The sequence below is a fragment of the Struthio camelus genome, chromosome 2 (genome assembly GCF_040807025.1).
Source record: "Struthio camelus isolate bStrCam1 chromosome 2, bStrCam1.hap1, whole genome shotgun sequence".
Lineage (NCBI taxonomy): Eukaryota > Metazoa > Chordata > Aves > Struthioniformes > Struthionidae > Struthio > Struthio camelus.
The window spans coordinates 145712617-145736222 of NC_090943.1; the positions used below are offsets into that span (position 1 = coordinate 145712617).

A 23606-nucleotide genomic window follows, 5' to 3' on the forward strand; every position below is an offset into this window, starting at 1 on the left:
TTTAATCCCTTAGGGCTTGCCTTGGCATAAGAGCACATGAGTTACAAGGGTGGGAGGTTGGCAGCCTTCTCTTCAGCAGCAATTTCTGTGGCTGCTGCTGATTTCAGACATTTTATTTTCAGACTTCATCCCTTCCCCTCTCCTCCCCCCTTTTCCTGCTCTCAGTTGCTGAATCCTTCCCAGCCTGAGTGTCACCCTTGGTGGCCCTGCTTTCTCTCCCAGATCCAGAATAGGGAGACCAGATTGGGAAAGTGTTGAGAAGACAGATAGATTACAGGGAGGCTCAAGAGGCTGGAAAATACGCTGTGTACAGAGAAGTGGCAAAGGAGGCAAGATGCTGGGAGAAGTTCATGGAGGTGAAAGAGCAACTGAGAACAGTGGCAGGAGAAGGGGCAGGTGTGGAGCAGGGTGGAGAAGGAGACAAAGAGGGAGCAAGGGACAGGGAGACGGAGTGGCGGAGGGTGCAGCCAAGTCGGAGAGCCAGTGAGGGCTGGATGGGAGAGTCTGTGCAGGTGGACTTTGACTCTCCTGACGAGGCAAGGCTGAGGGACAAGGGCTGGGCAGGTTACCATTATGGTATTTGAAATGAAAGAGCTTCTTAAGCATGAAAAGTAGTGTTTTCAATGGGTATGCCCTGAGCCTGGGGAGGTGTCACCATGGCCACTGCTGAGAAGAAGAGTCAAGATGGAAGCTGTTGCTCCTCAGCATATGTTTTCCTTTTGCCTGTGTTGAGAGACTCTTCCCAGTAGTCGTGGAGGTGTGCAGAGAGCAGGTACTTCTCATGTACCCACCAGGCAGGCGCTAGACTCAGCAGCTTCTGTGGTGGTGCTTGAATGTGCTCGGTGATCCTCAGTTTTGCCCTGGCTTCAGCCTGCTGCTGCTGCACAGGCATTTCTGTTATGCTCCTACGACAGCACTCCTATTAGGAGTATGAGTAACTAAATCAACCAGATTTACTCTATAATCTGCACTGCTAAGGTGGAGGAGCGAGTTGTGTTGCGCCTGGTTCTTACGAGAGGCTGTGGTGAATCCTCAGAGATACAGGAGGATGCTGTAGGGTGCCCCACAAGCAGGGAAGAAACGTGAAATGCTGTCTCTTTACTGCGTCAGAGTTATTTCATAAGCTTTTAAATTCCTTCATTGTCTGTAAGAAAATTCTGCTTCGTGAAATGGGCTTCATAACACATGGCAGCAGCAGGAGTATTTGTGACTGGCGTTTCCCTGTGATGTTATGCGATCGGGGTGAAGTTTCCTAAGTTTCACAAGCCGCTATCTTGCATCCCTTTTTTCTCCTTTTCCCTTTCCTATCACTGTAGCTTATGATATAGTAATATTGTTGATGTTATCTGAGCATCCAGGACGCAATAAGAACATGGCTCCATTGTACTATCCAGAAATAAAATGGAAACCGAGTGGTACCATAGGTACTCGCCTGTGCTATGCCATTGCCCTTGGGCTGCTGCGTGCCTTCCGGGCGCAGCTCTTGCTGCATGGTGTGGGCATGGGGCCTTTCTGAAGAGAAGCCACTCACAAAGCTATGAATGTTAGTACTGCAAGTATGTACCATCTGGTGGCTTTTCAGCACTGTGTATGAACTGTGGCCTTTTTGTGAGACTTAGAGCAGACCCCTTTGGGTGCCCCCACAATGCTATCCCTCCCGAAAGGACCATAGGAGGTGCCAGCAGGCGTGTCCGTATTGCCCAGCATGGCTGCAGCGTCGGGGGTAAACCTGTATGTGAATTCTCATGTGTGCATGTTTCATAGGCTTTGGATAATCATATTAAATTTATTATTTGTTGAGGAAACCAAAACGTATTAGCAGCACCATGAGATGATATCTAATTTCCAGTTTCTTAACTTGTTAAAATAAAAGCATTTGTTTCAGTTGGAATTGTTTTTAAAATACAAAGAAAAAGCAACGAAACTCCTTTGCTCTCTGCAAGAGATGTCAAAGCTTCCCTGAAATTACGCGATACAGCAATATTTTTAACAAGCAGGAAAATTCCTGCTTTTAAAGGCAGCAATGCAAATCTGAAGTAAGACAATGTAAATTACAGAATGACTTCAGTGAGTTATTTAATGACCTTGTGCTCTTTAGAGCTATTGAAGGGAGTTAACTGTGTTTATGGTGGGTGGCTACATAGTGGAAATGGAAGAAAATATGTTGCGGGGGTGAGACTGCTTGGCTGTTGTGATACATAACTGATGATTTAGGGTTAGTGAGGATGTTCATGTTGCCTTAGTGATGACTACCTTGGATTTTTGTGATGGAGTTCACAAGACTGCGGACTTGCACCCTTTACATAGGGTGGCTGGGGTAGAATAAGCTGGGCTGCAAATTCAAAGGTAGGGTACAGGCACCGTTACTCATACTTATCCTCTGCTGAGTGCCTCTAATTGCTTCATGTGAATCCCCTTCAGTTTATTTCATTAAAAATCTCCCTTTTTTGGAAGGCTTCCAGAACTAACTAACATGGGATATTTGGATGGGAGTTAGAAGATGCAACACACTAATAATCCTCCTGCTTATTGTGTCTTAAAGAGCCCAACCAAGCCAGTAGCCAGCATCTGCCCCTGCTTCTGCCAGTTTAAGCAGCCATTGCCTACAACATGGGTTTGCTCGCTCCTTCAAGTGGACAGATGTACACTGCAAACAAGAAAAGTTATTTTCTCATTGCTTATTTTCTTTCATGATAAGGTTTTGTTACCTAGTCTTTAGTGATGCTGGACAGCAAGAAATCAACAGAAATTCTCTTCCTTTCTTTGCATTCAGGACATCTCACCTTTTTGTAATCAGCACACCGGCTCGGAAGTGCTTACGGGTCGAGAGGCTGTAGTGCGGGACCAGCACCTGACAGGTCCCTGGCGCAGAGAGCAAGGCTGCGGCCGGTGGCTGGCTGGAGGCCAGCCTCGCTGAGCTCTCTCGCCGCTCGCGCCCCAAACCCAGCTGCTGGCCGTGTCTGCTGTTATGTTCACGTACAGCAGCAATATCCTACTGCCTCTCCCCTTCAAAAAGTAAAAATAACTGTTCAAGTGTCAGCTGTGGAGCTGTTGTCAGGCTGAACTTTCTTTTTTCGACAGAGGCGCTATACTCAACCCACGGAGAAGTGACTTAGCGTAGCTGAGGTGGCAGCCGGTGCCACAGCTGGAAGAGCCTGCTCGATTCACCTCTCTGCAGCCCGGATGACCAAAACATTGCAGCACCTTAAACCGTTCAGAAAAACCTTTGTGATGGTGGTACCGCAGCCACTGACGCTTTTTCCCACACACCGCCTCCGGTTTCATAACGGTTCCTGAGAAATCTTTGCAGGGGCTCATTCCAGCAGTCGGCGTAGAAACGTTCATCGGTCTCTGGTGCCGAGAGCACGGGTTTTGCAGGCGTGAGAGAGCAAGGTGCCCTGATCCTCTGCCTCTGGGGTTAGAGGGACGATCCCCGTTCCCGGGGGAACAGGAGTAGCCTCAGCGCCTGCAGACTGTTTTAACGCAACTCACTTTGCTTATAAAACAGTCAGCTCTTTGGCTATTGTTAAGTAAGGAACATTTTTTTAAAAAGGTCATGTTGTTTGTTTTAAGCTTTTAATTGACTGCCATTTATGTGAATATATATGAATGAAGGAAGAAAAAGCTTAAAAAAATCCCCCAGGTTCATTCTCCATAGAATGGAAATATGCCTTGACTGTTTACAAGTGTTCCTTGTTTTGCACTTGGAGTCCGGATCTTTGACTTCCTTTTGGACTATTCTCCACTGGAAATGAGTATTTGCTGCCAAAATAGTCCACCTTTTCCTGAAAGATTTGGTATTAATAGTTTTGACAGAACATCTTGTTCCTGTGTAATACACTGATTCAGTCTAGCAGTTGGTCTTGAACTGGGATACAAAATGCAGTTGCATAACTGTTTTATTTTGAGAGGAAATTATCTGCAGCTTAATAAAGAAATTCTGAGCTTACACTGTTTGTAACACAGCGTGTATCTCCAGAAGTTAGGAGGAAAGTGTCAATGTTAATTATGTAGCAGATTGCTGCCCTTGCTTTTGTTTAAAGAAACAAATGATTTTTATTAAAATGCAGTATGTGGCCTATAGCGTTTCAGAAATGCAGTTACAGTATTTTAAATCTCCGGAGATGGCTTTTCTCATTGCTCGCTTTGAGACTGTGTTTGTCCTAGCACACACAATGCTCCCGCTGTTCTCGCTCTGCACAGCCTGCCAGGCCTGGAGTCTTAACTTCATTGTGGGCTCTTAGCTGATTATGAGCTCCAGGTTTTCTAACTGCAGAAGACCTTTGCAGATGTCCTTGCCGAAATACTCGTCAAGCTTAGATGCTCTTGACCTAGCACACATAATAGGAACGATACCAAGCTTGGCTAAAAGCACATTTGGAAGGGCTTGTGACATCTTCTAATTTATTTCTTCTTAGTTCCCATTGTTTAATCTTGGTTGCTACGTTGTATTAGCAATCAGTCGCCATGTGACAGGGAATGAATGATCTTTGATAAGAGTTATTTGGTTCTTATGGTGGACAAAAAAAGTGATTTATGTTCTTGCAAGACTTTTCCCAAGCTAACTCAGTAATTATTGCTATCGACTGTAGTGAACAAACTGAAATGGCATTGTGTACTTTGTGCCACCAAGGAGCGCCTGAGTGTTTTAAGGCAATGTTACATTGCACTATATCTGGGCTACCACTGCAGCTCTACACAATTACTCTTACATATTATTTGTTTTTTCTAGCAATTAAACAATATTGTAATTTTTTTTCCAAGGCAAAGTTTTATCTGCCTGTATACAAAATGTATATATATCGGGAGAGTAACCTCTCTGCATTTTACAGCACAGAACAGTATTAGACACTTTTAGGGACTTAAGAGAACTGGTAAAAATTCTTGAATATCCCTTTTTCCTTGACAACTTAACTTCATCTAAATTAGTGGAGTGGTCTAGACCATCAGTTCAGGCAGGCTTTCAACTGCTATTGTTATATGTTATAGAAAACTGGCCAGGATTTTTTACGCTTTGTGGAATTTCATAAATTTTGTTCTCCCTTTTTTTCTAAAGACTTACTGCCTCAATGTCATTGCCAGTTTGGGACTGGGCTTCTGTTGTACCAGTAAAAATGAGTTCCTGATTAAGTCAAACAAACCTTATTTTGTATCCATTGGCTGAGTAAATTCAGAAGGAAGACACTCAGAACATTTAAAGCTGAGAATATAAAATGTGGTTTAACAACACAAAGACTTAATCCTCTTTCCTACCTCAACTTTTCATTTATAGATAACCGTTTATAAAGAAAACAGCCTGATAATTAATTAATTAAAAAAAGCATTATGTGCCATTTGAGAGGGAATGTAAAGCAGATAAGGGGTGAGGGTAGGGAAAAAGTGTGGTCAGTTCTGCTGGTAGCTCTCAAATTGTTTTGTTAAATTTGGCCAAATTTGACCTTGTTTCTTAAGAGGAAGACAACTCAAGACAGATACACATCCTCTCTCTCTAAAGATTTGCCATTCTCTGCAGAGAATGATCTCATGAATGACAAATTTGTCTTGTCAAAATAGGCCAGTCAAAATCAGTTTCTCCTAGACCACACTGTAAATAGTAAGATGGAATTCAAAGGGAAATACGTTGCTGGGAGTTCATAATGGGGAAAAAAAGCTCTTGCTTTTAGTGTTTTAAAAAAAGGCAGGTGACAATATCTGGTCACCCTGAAGGGTGTGTTTGAGAGCTGCGGATGAAAAGAGCTGCAAGCCTGGATTTTCACCTTTGCTTACTCGTGCCTGAACTAGCATCTATGTTTTGTAGTCAGCAGCACCTGGCAGAAAAGAGCAGCTTTTTAGGTTTCGTAGCTTTTTATAAACAAGAGCTATGTTTGTAGCCCTCCGTACATTTCTCTTCTCTTTTCTGTCACTGCAAACAGCTTTTGAGCAGCACAGTACAGTGCAGCCAAATTTTTTGTACAGCACAGCAGAGGATCCTTCTTCTAGGGGTAAGTGCACATCTTACTGTGGATTTCACTAGAAGTCAGACTGAGCACACGGAGAAAATGGCATGATGAAGTAGGTCTATTATATGAAAGTATCCTCATTTGTGAATTTAGATGGAAAAGCTCCCTAGCTAGGACCTCCTTTATTTTAATTATTTGAAAAATAAATGGGCGATATTTCTGTTTTCAGTATGGAGAGGGATATCGTATGACATACATATATATGGGTCTTCTCGGGTGGACGGTAGATATAGTCCAGCCAGAGATCCCAGCCCATAGGAAAGAGGAGGACGAGGCTATTTGCCTTGTTTAGTGGCAGAGATAAAGCTTAAGCTTAATCCTGAACTGTCTGCAGAGGAAATTATTTTACCTCTCAGGAACAAAACAAACAAACAGTCTTTTCAGACTAGTGTCTTCTCCGAAAAGTTTAACACTTTCAGTTGTTTTTCTAAAGCTGGGATGAAGAGAAAACAGAGAGGCAAACGTTGAAATTTCTCTAGTGGTGGAAACGTGAGCCTTTTCGTGCTTGTTATGTAAGAGATCCTTGTTCCTGGACACTGAACTGTGTGAAGACTTAAGCGATACAGGGTAAAAATTCCATTTCAGTTATTGATACCCATACGCAAGAATCTGCAGCACTCTGTACAGTAATATCTCACTTGTCTTGTCACTTTAAAAATCAGGCTGAGTGCATAGGTCGAGGGTATGTCCTCCACATGCCTTGTGGGGTCAGTGTCTTTTGGGAGGCGTCATTTTCTCTCTGAAAAAGATAAAATAAGAGTCAAAGTGCTGCTGACTCCTAATGGACATGCTTACTGAAAGCAGGGACATAATGATGCCTTTTTCACTAGCCCCCCCTGCCCTCAGCAGGAGCAAACCTGCTGGTGGGAGACATGGTTAGAGTGCGCAGAGCAGAGTCTGCTTTTTTATTGTTTCATTTATAGAGAAAATGCTGGCAGAGAGGTGGCTGGTGTGTGGTGCTTGCACCCTGCTCCTGGCCTCGCTGGCAGCACGTCGGCCCTTGCCTGGTGAGATTACATGCAGGTTGACTGGTCAGGATCAGTCCAGAAAAGTTCTGTGTGCTCTGAGCTGTGTTAGATAAAGCATGTTCCCCTCTGGCTTGTCTAAATTGTTGCATGAAAGGTGGAAGTTAACTCCAGTACACAGTGATCCTGGGCAAAACAATAGTACAACACCACCTCTATGTAGTGTGGGAGACAAGGTGTCTGTATTGCATGCATATCTAGAGTAGTGTCTGGAATCCTGTATGCTGTCACACCCCTACATAAAAAATAAAGCTCTTGGTAAATTTGTCAAGGTGAGAGTAGTATTTGGAGGCTATGACAACATTGCCAAGTGGTGCAGAGCAGTAGGGTGCATCTGCAGAGTGAGGCAGTTGGTGCTGGGCTCTGTCACCAACCAAGGCACGTTTCAGGAGCTTTATACTGTGGACCAGCTGTTGTCTGGTCTCCCAGTTGAATGCTTATTTGCAGCTGGAGTGCATTCAGTGCATGACTGGATCACATCTTTCAGTTATTTTTAATCTGAAGGCATCCAGTTCATGGTCTGAGCCTGTTCCACAATGGGAATCGAAGCAGGGACGATCAATGGGTTTACTTCAAAACCACACTCCTGATCTACGTTAACACACAGAAGAGGACATGCCCTGAGCAGAGACTAGCAAAAGTGACACCTGTATTGAAGAAAGGGCAAGAACGTGATTCTGTCAGCTCCAGCCCTTCTTAGCCTGGAGCTGTTGAACTCCTTGTGGAGGACATGTTAAAAGCAAAGAGCTGAAGCTACTATGGCCAAATGTTTTTGATAGATGGTTATTTTATGCAAAGGAAATGAAGTTCAGTAGAGCGTCTGGTAGGGTATGCTGTGGAAAATCCTGAGGTGAAACAGGGCTAGAGAAGGGATTTTAAAATAGGTAAAGAGCTGACTGTTAGGGCCTGGTATAGATTGCTTGAAAAGAAAATACAGGATGGTTTGAAGACTAGAGTAGCAGAAGTTAAAGAAATAGGGTGGAATGTAATAGTAAAAAGTGCAGCTCATGCCTTTAGCAGAAAATAATTTTCTACCAGTCCCTGTAGCTCCTGGGAGCAACTCAGACAGAAGCGGCAGGAAGATGAAGTCTGGGATGCTGTGGTTTGCCCTGACGGAAAGGAGCCACAGGGTGACATAGGCACTAAAAAGCAGAGGTGAGCCCGTGTGGGATTTTCCATAGAGACAGGGATATATTAATGCCATTGTGTCAAACCCATTGAAAACTCATCTGGAACAGCAGGGTTTGTTTTGATCCTGTCGCTCAAAAAAAGAGACGAAACTGGAATGAGGGTGGAGGGATCTAGCTAGGACAAGGAGCCATATGAAGAGGTGAGAGTAACACCATCCATAAACAGCTCGGAGTGGGTGGTGAACGTTGGTTATGTGGTAAAGGACAATGCTGGCACAGGAGCATATGTGTACAAGCTGCTGTAAATAAAGTAATAAAGTAGACTAGAGTTTAGGGGGAAGGTAGTAAATATCAGAGCAGCCAACCTAAATAGTTTTAAGGTGCAAAAGGAGCTTTTGCAGGGATCCCATAATGGCCTTAACTGCAATACAAGGAAGTAGACTTGTTGACTGGGTCCCTTTCAGTCATACAGTTTGTGTTTCTAAATTTCAAGTAATTCATATAGCCACACACTAATTATGTGTCTATATTTGCATATATTACTATACAGTATGTGATTGCCTTAGTTGCCCTCTGCTAATAGGTAAGCGTGTATATGTACACATGCATGCACCTGAGAAGAGAGAAGGAGAAATAAAGGATATCACAACAGAAAATGCTTACTATTAACATCATAAATTTAATTCTTTATCTATCTGTTTCATTGAGAGTGGTTGTTTTAACAGTGATCAATTCTTATTTGTTGTAATACTCTGTAGTTAAGAACAAGGGAAGGTGACCACATCCTGCATGAATTTTCAATAGCGCACACGAGCAAGCACTGCTGAGTATTGTGCTTTTACATGTGTCAGTCCCTGTGAGTTTTAGATGCTGTCATCCATCATTAGTCCAATGGTTCACTCTCATTTCCTCATTCAATCTTTTTAATTTGTTTTTATTTTATTGGCGCATTTACTCCTGCCCAGGAGTGGATATTGTTTCTGAAGTCTGAGTACCTCCCATAGGTATGGTTAAAGAAGAGCTGGCAGGGAAAAAACACTCCCCTGACTCAAAGCTGAGCTATTTTTACAGAATTTTATGAACAGTCCTTGTCTTTCTGTAGCAGTTGCTGGAAACTTGACAACCATCACAGAACCCTTTTTTTAGTTTATCTCCTTTTTAGTTGACTGGTGAAAATCCAATGTGCTGTATGTTTGTCATATGTTGCTGTTTAGTATATGTACTAAAAATATGCTTCTCGGATATGTGCTGAACCCTCTCCCCCCCTTATGACTATCTTATCAAGGATCTTTGTCCATGTGTGTTTTGCTGAAAGCCTTGCAGGGAATCACAACTCCTCTCATACAGCATGTACCCTGCAGAAATACAGCGCTGCTGCTCAGGAGGTGTCCTGGTTTCTTCTGAGCAATAACTGCTGTAAGAAAGCAATTATGTTCCTGTCTCCTGCTACAGAAAGCATGGAGGTGGAGGAAAGCCTGGAGTTTTGCCCCATTGACTGTAGATAATAATCCTAAGTCAGCAAAATATTTAATGGCATCTTTCATCTGTGTGAACAGGTATGTTAACTAAGGAGCTGTGTGCAAAAAGCCACGAACAGGACTTAAAGATTAAAAATTAAAGCACCAGAGTCTGGAAATGATGAAGCTAAGATGTTATACTCTTATCTGGAGGCTCCTTAGACTGTAGAGAGGAGGTGAAAGAAATAACATTGCGGTAAAACCTTCACTTTTTGTAATTGCCGTTAATTTAGTTTTTCATTGTTTTAACTGTTACGGAACCAAAATGTGATGCTTACTCTGCTCATTTGTTACAACTAAGTTAGAATTGAGTTTGTTTCCCTGCAGGTAAGTATTGAGGATGTATGCTTTTTTCTTAAACAAAGGAAAAAGTGATGACTTCTGAATGGTGGTGGTTCACTTAAGGTTTGAGTTTGTTTGTTTTTATTACAATACTCTTAATCTTTTTGTTATTTTTATTCTCTGAGTGATTCTCTGAGTCCTATCCAGCTGCTTACTGTTTCATCAGCTCTTTCATGGAGGAGGTTTCTCTGGAGTGCATTTATCTTTCAATTAGCAAAGTTTTCTTTGTAGCTCTACTGATTAATTTATTTTACCTAAGCATGAAACAAACTGAATATGGCGTGGCAAGTGTAGGAGTGAAATAGCAAAATCCTTTAGAACGTTTTACAAGCATTTTTATCACAGCCGCTTTCCTGGACTCCTTACAAAAGCCTTTTGTTCAAGCATTTCCAAGGGCAGGTTGCTGGCTTTGAAAATGTGGTAATCTGGCAATTTATAATATACGCTGTGATGGTACCTCTTGTCTTAGAGCTATGCATTGCCTTTGTGACTTCTTCAGTGTGTATTGCTTTTTCATTTCACAGCTAGGGACACTAATTGCGTGGTGGTCAAGGCCTAGTTTTACAAGATATTTTGGTACCTCAACGTATGGACATAAAAATACCATTAAGTGCCCATGCATCTAATGCAGGCAGGGACTAGGATGCGAGGTGCCTTTGGAAGTCCCATCAAGCGCCCGTTTGCATCTTTACTTGTTAATATCTAGTGTTAAATGCTCAGCCTCAATTGATGCACCTAGAGGTCTCAAAACAGGCCTGCTACACAGCTGTACAGAGAAGGCTTATTCTCATTAGTTTGATACTGTAGATTTTGACTGCTTAGCCCATCTAAGTGACCCTTAGTTTGCTGACCTAACCTACACCTTCAGTTTTTGCAGGAGAGAGGGGAGAGGTTTGGAGCCTAGCGAGACTTCTCTGATTTGGGAAGATCTGTCATTTTTAGAAATCAATTTTTATCCATTTCCATTGCAAAGATAGCCTTGAAAATGCAGAACGGTCATTAGGGAAGGCAGCATGGCTCTATGTCGTTGTTTAGGATCGAAGGCGTTACGTACGGCCCCTCTTTGCCCTGCCCAGCTCCCGTTGGGGGCGGTGGATGCCACGGCCGGAGGTGCTGGACTTGCAAGCTGGCGATCACCAGCATCAGCTGCAGATAACCCTAGCTGCTGGGGGCACTGGAGGCAGCTCTGGTGGGTGGGTGAGCGAGGACATATGGAGAGCTGCCAGTGGGAACTGTGGTTGCTAGAAGTGAGACAATGGGCAGAAGAGCCTTGGGTTGACCGGGGATCTGTGAGCCAGCCTTGACCTCACGTCAGCATTGGTCTCTGCCTCCCGTCTTTAAGCTTAGTTTACCTGCACTGAGCGCAGGAAGCAAGCGTTTGTCTTCCTGCCTGTTTTGGCGCTATTTTAAGGTTATTACCAAATACTAAGAGCAGTATGGAGCAACAGGGGAGGTAGAAGGTGTGTTTGAGTCCAGGTGAGGACCCAACCAGCAGGGAGAGCAGGTGCTGGTGAGCCCACTGGAAGCACGGCTCCATCTGGGAGAGACCGGCTGGCATTGCTATGGAGCAATGGGATGATGCTTCTAAGGGAAAGAGCTGAGTGGAGAGCAGAAAGCAGTATGCTGGAAAGAGACATTTTCTTGAGCTTTATCATTATTTAGACCCTCCTCCAAGCCTTCTGCTCTGCCACCAATACAAAATCCAGTCTCTGCCAGTTACCAGCACCTCTTATTCCTGTGCTGCTTCTTATGCTGCCCCTACAGACAAAATGTCCATTCACAGTCTTATTGCCTGCAACCACTCTCTGCTCTACTTCCAGGTCCTGTCCCAGGTGTCATTATTATACCCTAGCAATAAGCAGTACAACCATCTTTAGGTTATTCCAGGGTCTTTGCTTGCCTCACTGGGCTTTTACAAATCTCTCCTTTTAGTAGTTGCTAACTACTCCGGGCAGCAACATCATGTCAGTCTCATATAGTTTTCGTGCAGTCGGTGCTGTGCAGGGCAGCGGTGCAGAGTGGAGCTGTGCTGGGGCTGTGCTGCTGCTGCCTCTGCCGTGCTACACTGGACGCACCACTGAGGAAAGGTTTGACAACGATGGTGCAGCTGTTGCTGGAGGAGCGAAGCTCTCAGTGAAGAGTCCTATGGGAGGCCTTTGGAAAAACAGAGTTGGATGATTCCCCACTGTCTTTGTGATATACTCCACTAGAGCATACCATCTTTTAAATGTAGGTCTCTGCAAATACATAACTTGATGCTCTTCCATAGCTGCAGGAGTAATGATAATATATGAGAGGCCAATGCATTCTGTCCCCAATGAAGACTGTGCTCTCTACTGAGAATGGCATTTTCGAAACCCCTGTGGCTACATGTGCATACAGGCATCACAGTTAGCTCCGAGTCCAGGAACTTTGGTGTCAAAATCAGAGATTTTTACTACACAACTAAACTGAGATCCTCCAGCTGTAATCTTTGGCAACAGGCCGGTTTATTTTTTTTATTTGCAGCGAATATCTTCATTCCCCACAACACCTGAAATGTATCGCCAAAGAAGACGGGTCCTGCTAAGTTGGGGTGGACACTGCAGTCTGTGCTGGCACTGTGGGAAAAAGCAAATTCTGGTCTTAAAGCTATTGCTTTCAGGTGCATCAAAACAATCACGATCACACCTATTTGTAGTGTTCCAGTGCAGTCAGCAGCATTTATCATCATCTTCATTTCTGTCCAGTTTTATTATAAATAGTGGTGATAGGGTATAAATGGGTGGAATAGGGTATAAATGCCCTTTTCTAGGGCATTTTGTACTACTCATTGTCTCTGCTTCAAAGCCATTTTGAGTAAACAACCTTATTTTAACAAAGCAGATGGAAACCTTTTTATAGCTGTTGAGGCATTGGCAGTATATACACACCTCATCTAGCTCTATTCTGCAATATCATTTTTTGCTGTAATCAGGAAATGTCCAAAGTCACTGAAGTGTTGGATTTTAACCCATCCCACTTCAGGGAAGGTGGATTATCAAGGTCCTAATACTGCCGAATTAGTCTTACAGCTTATCCAGAAGTACTATTGAGAAACTTGCATGGATTTCTCTTGCTTCCCATTAGAAGCTGTTATTTGGAATCTGAAAGTAAGGCAAAAACATCAATCTTCCTGCAAGAAAATGCTTGAGAATTACACTGGAAAACACTAGTTCTCAAGAATCTTGTATATGCCCACTTTGTGTTAGTCCTTTTGCTCTGGCCTGCCCGTTGCATTGTTCCCGTTCGTGGAAAGATGCTCACCTCATGCTGGAAAGTCAGGAACGGCATTCAGACAGTTGCTGCTATTGAAAAAACGCCCTCTTGAGGTTCAGGTCTTTCCGCACTGACTGTATAGTAGGTGATGACGTCCGTTTTATGCCATTTCCTCTTTCCCCCTGAGAAGCTGCAGATCTTTGACCTTCTCCTCCATTCCTGCAGAATGTTATTCTGTGATTCAACAAAAGGAGACTCTTGCTGTGTGCATGCATTGCTAAAAAAGTCTGGACAGGTTATTTTAGTTAACCTCTGTGCCATTACACAGGTTATTCCCGGGTAGCTGACCTTGTTACTAGCAAAAGAAGATCAAGAGAAACACACCTCTCATTCCTCTATATTAAGACAAACATTCACTTTTGCAGTCCGATGTGCCTGTGAAAGGCTGTCTTCACAATTTTGATGCGGCCTGGTCTTTTACAGAGCTACTCACCTTCAGATTTACTGGGTAAGTGACACCCTGAAAGCCTGCTGGTCCACAGGGAGAAGCCTCATTTTTGTGTGGTGTCTGCATAGGTTTGGACCCCCATGGATGTGGGAGCAGCATTCGCACTTTCACCTTATACAAGCCTTTGTGTGTGCTTCAAAGGCTTCATCAGGCTCATGAGCCTGGATCTGCCATCTTTGAGCTGATACTGTGTTCTGGTACTTTCTGGGGCTTCAGTGGCACTTTCCTGAGGCTGGCTCCACCGTATGGAGCCCCCTATTTCCTCAGTGCCAGCAGCTGCTTTGGTGGGAGAAGAATCCTCTGGTTGCACGGATATGTGGTCATTCACACTATTGAACTGAGTGTGCTTTCTGGCATGGTTTTGGCCCATCCCAGCTAGCACTATGCCAATCGTAACATGTCCCTGCGTTATCCCTGGAGCTCTGTGCACATGGTTAGGCAGCATTGTTTCTGGAATTAGCCCGCTTTCCTGCCTTGGAGTCCCTTTGACGTGTCCCTGCCCAACATCCTGGGAAATGACCAGATGCCATTTTGAACTAGTGAGACGGGTTTGTAACTTTACCGTTGTATTTCTGCACAAAAGCCCCACTTACACCCTTCCTTGCAGTCCCACTGCGAGTGACTGTGGATTTCAACATATTATGGGCTGTATTAAATGTTGTTGAAAATGGAGGATCTAGCTGCTGCCCTTCGTAGGTTTTGAAAGCCATTAAGTGATTACTGGAGGATGTTTAGGAATGTGGGCTAGGTGAGTGGAGGCAATTTGCTGAGTTATGTTAGGTGGAGGGGTGGGTGTCATGTTCTTGAAAGAAATAGGCCACAGAGGCGGAGACAAGACAGCAACTAAGCACCAGGCACTGACTTAGACACACAGCTAATGTGGCCCTAAGCGAGAGCTGAGCGCTTGCGGGCTAGTGCTGGCTGGAAAGGGGCTTGCTGTGCCACCATTCACCATCAAAACCTCCCAGAGAAACCTGAACAACTGCTAAAGGCTTATGTCAAAAAGGCATAAGAAATGGGTGGAATTGAGGCATCTGAGGACAACACAGACGCTTCTAAAAGCAGCTCTGAACGCTCAGTGCCACAGAGAGGCATCCAGACAGTCCTACTTGATGATGCTTTTCTGAGAGGTTCAGGCAAGGCTCTTGAAGAATCAGAGGTCCTGGTAAGTAACCTGCCTACTTAGCATCTGTTTTGAAAGCTAATTTGAAAAGGAAGTTAGTAGTCCTCTGTACTCAATCCACAAGCAATTCAGAAGAGAATGACAGCTCCGTATTGCTGTTGTGGCTCTTCTGACGGTGTTGTTCTAGCTGCGCTTGCTTCCTTGAGAGCATGCTAATTAGATGAAATATCATTAAGTGGTTTCCAATGAAACACTTCTCTTATCAAATTACTTTTATAGGTCAGACAATTGACATTTGGGTTCACTTTCGTCAAGCTCATTCAGTGATTTTGCTGTTTCAAACACTACGTTAGAACAGAAGTGCATCCCTGAGATCTCTTAGGGCTGAGCTGAACAGGAGGGCAAGACTGTCCCTTTCCGTTGCCTGGTTTTCCAATGCAAGATAATCACCTGGCCTGCAGTTGTTTGAAGGGGAAGGACAGAAAGGAGGATGAATAAAACATTGTTGTTTTCTCTTTTGAAGTAGAGTTGCTTGAAAAAATTTTAATGTTTGGTTTCTCGTCCATCACAAATGCATTCATGAGTTCCCAGCTTTGTCAGAAAAATACTACTTTTTTCACTGCTGATTACCCTCCTGGTGTGAACTGCATAATTTCTTACTCAGAAGAAGATTATTGTAGCCATTTATTTTCTGGTTAAACTGGTGTAAATAAAACAATTACACTGAAATGATTGAATTTTCTCCTTAATGCATGAAGCACAGATGCAGAATACACAGTTCATTAAAAAAAATGTTCCCACTCCAGTCAAATTTATACTAGAAAATGATCAGCAAAAATATATCTTTTTTTTTGCTATCTATTTGGGGTAAAACCATAGCAAGGCCATATGTTGTATATGAGTCCACGTTTTATGGGGAATTCATGCAAGCTAATGAACGTCTGCTGTGTGCTAAGAGACGTAGGGTTGTCCCTTTATTCCCGCAGAGGGCCTTTCCGTGCTTTGCTACTGATACGGAGGCATGAGGAAGGCAAGCCACAAATGATGGTGCAGATGCTGTAAGGGCTGTATTCCTTCCTTTTTTTGAAATATGGAAATGAGAAAGGGTCTAGCTAGGAAACCTACTGTACTTGTTTGCTTGTGGGCCAGGTGCATTAGCAGAGATTGCCCAATCCAGTCACTGTCGTGTAATGGCAAGTGAACAGAAAGCTAACTCGTTTTGAGCATACAATGACATGTCTGCTTTACTTCTTTGATGAAGGCTTATATGGCTCAGCTCTGCTCCTTTTGATGTTAATTTAATTCTCATCGGCCTTTTATTGGAGCTCAGGGCAACAGACATCAGTTCCTTGCAGGATGATAAGTGACAAGCATCCACCCTAATTCCTTTAGGAAACCTAAGTCAAATGGCTTCTTTGCAATTATGCTTAGGCTGACAATACCAACCTCTATTTTCTTACGGGGTGGTTGTCCTCCAGTGTGCAAGACTATGGATTTTTAAAATACATTTTAGACCCCCCTTCAGTAAGTCAGGGCTTGAAATTGACTTTTCATGACAAGTCGCTGGGCAGGTGAGAAGCTGGTGACATTTTCTCTGCCTTTTAATTATGTGAAATATCTGCTTATCTTAAATTTTGCCGAAGTGCTTAATATTCTTAGGACACTGCAGCTTGTGGTAAGCATCTTAATGAGCCACGCTGATGCCTCCCTTGTGATGGATTATAAATGATTAATTCACTGATGAAGTATCTTCAGTCTTGGTCACCCAGGGCTGATTACTGTGAAATCATTTAAGTTATAAAGTGGATGCACACCATATCTCTTGGGATCACTTCTCCTTGGTATACCACGTGGCAGCATATTTTGGGTTTTCCAGCTCCTCAGTGAGTGACTCAGTACATAATGGTCATTTACCCTTTTTCTTGCTAGAAGCATTCTCTCTCTCCCAGCTCTCCAGCAATAACGTCATTTGGTTTCTTGCTCTGGGAGCTAGAAAGATCATTTTCCAGTGAAGGGAAAATGTTCAAACATGTTTTTGCCATTACTAGCTGTGTCATTATTGTGCATTTCTCTAATAACCATAATGAGCTCTCACATTGCTCAAGAAGTTTTGCAAAAAAATCTGTAAGATAATTACCCACAGTGCACAGCTAGAGAAATGGGGTCCCTCCTGGGCTACACAGGTACTTAAAGGACGTGCTTAAGCACTTTCTTGTGTCAGGGCCTACTGGGCCTGTTTGACCTATGTGAGGCCTAAGAGATCAGCTTTAGAAGAAAGCACTTTGCTCATTTAATTTTTTGGTCCTATTCTAGCTGAATGAGAAAAGGTAAAGTCGGGATTTCAAACCAAATCATTACAGGGAAACGTTTATATAATTTCTGACACCATATCAAATGGAACGATATTCATCAAGTCTTGTTACTGCTAATGTATTTCAATGTACAACATGCCAAATGCGCACGAGCAATAAGAGGCGAACACGGGGTGTGCAGCTCCCTGCACGGCTTGGGTGGCTTGGGGCTGCAAGGGAGCTGGGAGTCCCCCTAGCGAGAGGGTGCAAGTCCTAGAGGGTGAAGAGTGGCCTATGTTAAAATAAAAAGAGGGAGGGAAATATCCTTGCACAACAGGCTCTGGAGTGCTCAGGGTGGTTTTTCATTTTCCAGAAAGCATCCAGGAGTGCTGGTGAGGCAGTAAGAGAGGAGAAAGAAAGGGCGATGGCTACAGGGCAGCGCGGCCTGAAGGCTGATGGCAGGTTTCGGGACGTGGAGCCCTGTGCCAGAGGAGATGGTCGGCCTGGGCTGCGGGAGCAGGAAGGAAACTCTTGGGGGTGAGAGAGGCAGAGAGCGCCGGGGACCCAGTGTGGCTGCCTGCTTCTCGTCCGAGTGATCCCGCACGCAGACTGCCAGGAAGATCATGACTTAATTTGTTCATTTTTGTAAATGCTAAACTCTGGGGTTAATTGCAAGTATTTTGCTTCCGTTATGGCAGCAGCAAAAGCCTTACTCTAGATTGCCCAAGGGGTGGGGAAGGAAGCTTGTTAAGAAGCATTGAGAAAGAAGAATAGCTTATTGTTCTCTTTGTCCAGTGAAGTTAGCTGTTCACCTTTCTGTCAGGTGATGAAAATGATCAAAATGGGTATTTGATGCAATCTTTGTTACTTACAAAGGATGAGCATACAGTTGCTTTTTTTCCAAATGGAGTAGGGATGAAACAGAAGCTGGCTTCGGTGCTCCCAGCTCCCGCCCCTCCTCTCCCGAGCTCTTCAGCCAGCAAGCCCCTTTACTTTGTTTTCTCTCCAAGGTATGTTTCCAGGTCTTCTCTTTCCTCTGCTTGACTTTTTGATATCGCGCGCTGATTGCAAAAATTCTCCCTTTACTTAAGGCATTTCTCACCTGACCATGAATGACCTATGTTTTCACGGGGGTGCCTTATTGTTTTAGTTATCATCCAATTTTGACCACTTCTCACATTCAGTGGAGGCAAAGGCTTCCTCTCACATGCAAGGTCTCAGCTATAACAGGCTTGTGAGCACAGCTCTCATGTAGAGTCCTGTTTACCTGGAAGGAGCAGAGATTGCTAATTCATTTTAGAGGTGAATTTGAACTATCCACCTGCCCACACTGGCAAAATTGTCCATTTTGTTGTTTTACTCCCACCTCTTGCCCCCCACTCATTTTAACACACTTCCTCACATCCTTTCCCTCCATTGTCCCTCTCCAGACACACACTCACTACACATCTGCTTTTTATAAGCAGCCAGCTGCCCTCCTACTCTCCACCTAATCCCTTGCTCAGCCTACGGACTTTCATTTTGGTCATCTGTTCCCAAACCACTCTCCCTACCCGCTGCCGCTCATCTGCCTTTCTGGGCCTGTCTCCCCACTCCTTCCACCCTTCACACCTACCCATGCTTTACCTGTCCCTATATCTGCCGAGCACTTCACCAGTTGCTTCTGCTGTTTGGTAGTTACTCTTTTTTTCCTATCCTAATGAGTTTTAAAATACTCTGTAAACAGATGTTCCTGTTGCAGGGCGTAGGGGCTGAGCATTGCAGGCTGAATACGTTTTCACCTCCCATAAAACCACCCTGAGAGATCTACCCATTTCCTCTCTGATTCAGTCACCAGCAAAGTCCCAGCTGTATATCCTCTACAAAGATACCACCAGCACTCCTCCTCCTCCTCCAGGGAGGCAGGCTGCCTAAACCAGCAATAATAATGTAATGAAAGTAGGTCATCTGCTGTCTGAGAATATGGAATACGAAATTCAGTCGCCGAGTGCTGGATGAGCACAGAATAAGAAAGCTAAAGCAACTATCAACCATGCAAAGCAGAAGTCTCCCTAAATTTTAAAACACAGTGTATTTCCCCTCCCTTGCATCAAAGTGTCGCTGCCAGCGTGCTGGTTAGCCTGGGCTCTGCCCTACTCTACTGGAGGCAGCTCGAGTGGCTTATTGCTGTCATCTGCCAGCTGAATGTGGTAGCAAAGCCTGTATCACTGATCCTAATTTGAAGGCACATAATTATACTGCATGTTGCCATTTTTCAGCATTGCCACATGTTTTTTTAACATGGTCACTGTCTTTACTTCATCACTAAAATGACTTCTGTTGCTCTTTGCCTTTTAATTTTACTGGGAAGCATTCTATAGTATTATTTACTATAAATGTATCCAGGAGCCACTTAATATTCCTGTGCAGAAACAGGAAAGGGGAGGGAAGAGGCCATACGCACAGATCAGCAGTCCCTCTGTTCCAGTACCTTCTCTCCCAGGTCGATATGCCGCTGAGAAATGGAGAAAAAACTTCAAATAGTCAGAAACGGAATAACCTACTCACCAAGAATGAGTCTTTCTAGCTGCCATTATTCGGTGGGTGACTTATGCCCTACAGCTTGAAGTTTTATTGAGGCGTGTGTGCAAAAAATTGAAAAAAATCATGCTGCCTTTGACAGGGCTTCAATTTTAGAAGCAGACAGAGTGAGCACAATGTCATTGTGTCTGGCCAAACAGTCCCAATAATGTTGAAAGGCATTATTATTACTGAATCAGCAAGCCACTTCTTCGCTGTTAGTCTGCCATGAAACTTCTGAAAAGCATTTAATGGACTTCTGAGACTGATTTCCACTGCTGTGTGATCTGTATCTTTCTTTATTCTAGAGTGTTGCTCTTTGCCTTTCCTCCTTTATGCTTGCTGCATTTCTCTAGGCAGAGCAATCTTACTTCTCCACAGCTGATCTTTGTGCCTTGCTCACACTCTGCAGCCTTTTATCTTCACAGTGTCCTCTACGTTTCTCAGTTTATACCAAATCCATCTCCTTTTTGAAATGCATACTTTCTCCCCTTTAGTGAACTAAATTGTGAAGAGAATAGCAACATCTGATGTGATAGTTCAGTGCTGTAGCAGTTTGGGAGACGTGAACACGGTAAATGAACACAGACGAAAGGGGAAGAGAAGCAGTTGGCTTTCATGCTTTCATCAAGAATGCCTAGCATCTTGTATTGTCCTTGGGAACTGTGTGGAGAAATGTTGATGGTATGAATGAAGTTATAGCACCTTTGTAAAAAGCAAGAGCTACAGGAGAAAAAACGAATACTTACCACATCACACATTTGGCTGGAAGGTTGGTGACTCACAATTCTTACACATTTTTAATCCTAAAGGATTATAAGCACAAGGCAGGCTCTAAGTAGAAATCATTGTAATGCAAGAAGAATGCAATTCCCTGTCTCTTCAGAGATGGTCAATATGCTGTTCATTGCAGGTTGCCATAGAGATGCAATATTATTTTCTTAGCTCAGTGATGTGCACTGAATTCTAATATTTTTATAGGAATGGCATAAGTTAATAGAAGTCTTTACAGCGCCCATAAATGCTTTTCTTGCTTATCCTTCAAATAACATCTGAAATTAAGGGTTTGTCTAATGCACAAATTCCTCCAGTTTGACTAAAAATGTAGTGATAGAATAACATTATTAAACCTGTGCACTATGTTTAAATGTTCTGACAGAGATTTTGACTTTGCTTATGAAAGATGCTGTTGCACAAAGGTGCACTGGCTTCACTAAAACGGGGAGTAAGGAGAAAGGGGGAAAGAAATGGATTTGGCTTCTAGGCCAAATATGGTTTGCAGTTTCATGAGATTACGTGTGGTCAACGGCTTCTGAATAGCCCACAAACAATTTCAGCTATCAATATGAGAGTCTCAGCACCTCTCATGAGTTGTCTTGCCTGTCAACTTTGAAAGTTGTGCCCGAAATTATGAGTTAGTGGAAATAAAAGAGGTAGAGGTATTGCATGCATGTGATGAAGGTGAAGTAGATAACACTAGTTAGGTGAAGTAGGTAGCACTAATGTCCTGTGTGTTGCTTGCCAAAGGAATATGAAAGTCTCATTTAGCCCCCAGTGAGCCCAAATAGAAGAGTTTAATACTGCTGCTGGAGAGGTCATCCCATCCAGCCATCGGCTATGTCTGTGGGACCCTCGTGCAGCTCTTTTCTGCAGAAATGAAGCTCAGCTGTTCCCCTGAATAGTCACTTGATTCTCAGTCATTGGTTTTCTTTGCTTAACATTTTCAAGCCCTTCCCTCTAACTTTTTCTTCCCAAAGAGTCACAGAGAGAGCCCTTTGCTGGCCGTGACATGCTGTAACCCTGTTGTGGACATCCCTGGCTGCGTGTGCACTGGTGGTGCAGGGGCAGACGAGGCAGCATATGTCATGCGTTGTAGTCCACTGAGCATGAACGCGGTGGGTACAACGTGTCACTGAGCAGCGATGAGGCCAAGATGTGAAATTCCAGAGTACACACAGATTTCAAACACCCTACCCGTACCTAAATAAATAAGGAAGGAAGGAAATGTTTGTGGTTTGTCAAAGCCAGAGCTTTGGTTTGGATGTATTTCTGGTGACAAATTTGAGCAAGAGGAATGTGCAGAAAGTTCAGATCATTGAAGGAGGATCTCTGTGGTCTGGTTTTGTTTGTTTGGCAGTGAAGATATGTTTTGCTTACTTAAATAAAACATGCCTGTTGAACATTACGAGGCTATAGATAGGCTGTCGCTGAAATTGTGACATATCATTCTGCAGTCCTTGGTGGAAACGCAACTCACAGAAGTTCTTCAGATCATTTCATGCTGTGACCAGATAGTTGCCTGCCTGCAGCTTCCAGAAGCAGCAGATGTTGAGCTAAACAGCCATAGCTTTAATACCGAGATTTAATTTATCCAAGGTGATTGGAAGAGGTATGAAATGAAATTTTACATAATGTTGAAGCCACCACCAGAGCACTGAACGCTGGAAAAATTCCTGGCAAGAAAACCCTGTACATTGCGGAACTAATCTTTGCTTGGGAAGCTGGCAGTTTGGGGCTGTTGTCCTGTTTCTGACATTCTCTGAGGGTGGCTGGAGTGGCTGAGCAAAGGGGATGTGAAGCACTGGCGCTGGGCAGATGGGTGGTGGGAGCACACCCTCCAGCAGGCTGCGTGATGGGTGCGTGTGCGCAGCACGGCCTCCCCGGCCAGGGGCCGACAGCCCACAGCAGCAAGGGTCTGGGGGCTGCCCTGGGCACAGTGCTGGGGGCAGTGCCTCTGGGGAAGCATGGGTCCCACCGCACAGAGACCCCGTCCGGAGGTGGCACGTAGTGGAGGGGACAGAGCGGTGGCTGTCACATCGGCATTTGAGCGCCTGGGCAGCAACGCAAAGGCCTGTTTGTTGCACTGGGTAAGAGGGAGTAGATAAAAGGGTGGCATGGCGGGAGGCTGTGCCAGGGACCCTGCTGCCCTTCACGGCTCCAAGCCACGGGAGCATTGTACAACTGCTACTGCTGGCAGCAGAGCCTGTTTCCAGGGAGGGATGGTGCCAGCACAGTAGTAAGCAAAATCCTCTCCTTGGAGTGTGTAAAGTGGGCTGCTGCTTGTATCTCTGAATGACTAATTTGCCAGGGAAAGGCTGGTGCAATTTGATGTTTATAAGCCTGCTAAACAGCTCTGTCTGAGCCTTCTTTGAAAGGCTGCCCTGGCTGACCACCTTGCCTGTGAACAATGTTATGGAGTGAGGTTGCAGAGGGAGAAGCTTTGGTGCACTCCAGATTTATTGTTCTAAAATTGCATGCACTGGCTAAGCGCTATCCAGCCTCTAAAATCCAGCCTTCAGACTTTCCAGGTAGCACTCCCTGGGGCAGCGTTTTACTAACTTGTTGTGTTTTGCCAGGTTGGCCTGTAACTCTTCATCTCCAGTTGCCCAGATGCACCCTTCTTCTCCAGGAAGCCCTACCCATGGGTGGGTGCTGCGGGTGGTGGGAGATCTCGCACAGGTACCCTCACCTCCATGCCACATCCGGCTCTCAGGTTTTGCAGAGCTGCACCACGGTTTCCTGCTTGTCCCGAGTGGCTCCGGGATGCAGGATGCTTGCCAGCCCCCGCGCTCAGCAGCGTCCTGCCCCAGAGCCCCTTCCTGTGTGTTTTGGGGGAACGCTGCTCTGGGATCACACATGTGTTTGCTGCATCTCACGGGCTTGCCCAGCCCTGCTTTCCCTGCCACGTGGCCGGACCGAGGGCATGCTGTGAGCTGGGTGCTTGGGTTGGCTGGGAGAGCTGCAGAAGGTGCACTTGAGGGCTGCATTTTGGATAGCGCCTCTGCATCACAGGTACAGATTTACCCCAATTTATGAAAACGTGTGCTCATCTTCTGACCGTTTTCAAAGCAGACAGAGGTGGAGCAGTTAATGAA

The 23606-nt window shown here is 44.4% G+C and overlaps 1 protein-coding gene across 4 annotated transcripts in view; it reads left to right on the forward strand.

Annotated features, from left to right (window-relative positions):
- The window catches only part of NCALD (neurocalcin delta), a 247899-nt gene that overhangs the window by 71243 nt on the left and 153050 nt on the right, over positions 1-23606 (forward strand). Inside the window, exon 1 of one of the 4 annotated variants that reach the window (XM_068932898.1) lies at positions 14632-14923. The exons of 2 other annotated variants lie outside the window; for them this stretch is intronic. The gene's annotated coding sequence lies outside the window, so the exon portion shown is untranslated. Of the gene's footprint in view, positions 1-14631; positions 14924-23606 lie in introns of those variants that run through there. One more of the 4 variants, XM_068932900.1, reaches the window with a different exon arrangement.